This window comes from Ooceraea biroi, chromosome 14 (assembly GCF_003672135.1).
Source record: "Ooceraea biroi isolate clonal line C1 chromosome 14, Obir_v5.4, whole genome shotgun sequence".
Lineage (NCBI taxonomy): Eukaryota > Metazoa > Arthropoda > Insecta > Hymenoptera > Formicidae > Ooceraea > Ooceraea biroi.
In genome coordinates, this window is record NC_039519.1 from 181,093 (window position 1) to 183,041 (window position 1,949).

Below are 1,949 nucleotides of genomic sequence, written 5' to 3' on the forward strand. Positions count from 1 at the left end.
CTTACGCATGTAAGATTTCATCTCATACATCAAATTGCATAAATTATGTGCTCCAGAATGAGCACGTCTGTGTCTGAAATTATCGTGCATGATTAAGCTCATCGATTCCTTATTCGCAAATATAATAAATTTGCTTTTAAGATCACAAAATATAATTTGATACATCTTTATGTCTGCCGCCAGACGTTACCGTAGGTTCACATGTATTGGCCGCGCGCGCGTGCGAATATATTTCTCAATTCAGTTTCTATTCTCTTACGCAATATATTACGTTTATAATTTTCTGTTTGTCATTATTTTTCCACATACCTGGCTTACATAAATTACGTTGCAAACTGGCCGAAGGCGTGTCATAGTCCGCGTTGCTTCATCTTCTCGCCTGGGTTACAAAAGTCTTGATGAAGGCGTCAATGAATATTTATCCTTTCGTTCCTTCGAAGCTTCATCTTGCCTCAACTCTGCCGTTGGTCTGGCGATGTTCCTTTCTTTTAAGACGAGGTATTAAGCGGGGTCGATTGGTGAAGTTTTATCAGTATTTAATTCGACGTCCTGATGCCGCGTAAGTCCAAGATAATCACGTGTTCTTAGAAACAAAGACGACAAGGCACGTCGTCATTTTACGCTGAATACTATACGAGTTATTATCTTGCAGATTATTTTTTTAATCTACTCTTTTATATTTGCATATAATAGAAAAGGACGCTGAATTTATTCCGTGATGCATTGAAATTTCCTATAGATATATTAATATATATTTAATTATATTAAAAAATATATTAATAACATTTAATGAAAGGTTATTTATTTATAATACTCCAAAGAAGAAAAAGCTGTAGTACTAAACAACAGACAATACTATTGACAAGCTTTAATTGGTACCAAATGGTAGCACGAATTGGTAACATGCTGCAAAAAGGGAAGAGGAACAGACTAGATCTTTGCAAGGATGACCACTACGAGGCAAGAGCGTCGCGACGCCGCTCTACGACATAGAATGAAAAAAAAGACGGAAGCGCCGAAAGGCAGCGGCCCAGACAAACGCGGAAAGGCAATGTCAGCATTGCGCAGATCCTCCTCCCGCCACCACCGCCTACCGTCTCCCCCCGTTTTAATATGTTGACGCTCCGTTGCATTGGGGAGAGGGAGAGAAGACGGGGGACAGAATAGAGAAAAAAACCACTAGCTGGAAGAGAAGAGAGAAGGTAAAAAGAAAAATATGCCTCGGACAGGATCGCCGGTGAGGGGCGGTCAGGGGTGTGGAGGCTGCAGTCAGGGGGTGGCGGTGGGCGCCCACAGGGTTGGGCATCCCGGGGACGGCACAAACAGCAGCACCAGGCGAAAAGAAAGTTTGCCGTGTAACAACAAAAGACGTTTGTTATTGGCGCAGCATTTGAATTGTCTCTGTGTCGGCGGGCCTCCTTATTGGCCGAGCGTCGGCGACGCGACTCCTGCGCTGGTGGGGGGTTGCAAAGGGTGGTAGCCACCCCCACAGCTTACCACCCACCCCCCACCGACCTCGCTTCTTGCCCCCTCCATCAGCGCCCCTACTGTGTCCTCGAGAGAGAGAACGGCTATACACGCGGCTAAGTGTACCGGCTATCTGGACTACGAAGCTACCCCCATACCGCTCCGTCTCGATCGTCCTCCCTGGATAGCGGCTGGGCCCTGGGATGACCCTTTCCGAGTACCTACCTTGCGTACGCGGACCAACCTCGTATCTGCTCGTAACGACGGGGGGAAATGCCTCGCAGAATGCAGGCATGACTCTTATTTAATTTTGCTGCTTGAGCTATCTGCATCCGGCGAACGCCGTTACGAATTATACAGAGATGTACAAGGATGCTCTGGAGAAGTCGCTTTTAATACCGATGATGAATGAGCAACGGCTCACATCATTATTAGTCTATCGTTTGCTTCCCGTGGAAATTGTTATTGGAATAATTGCTGCG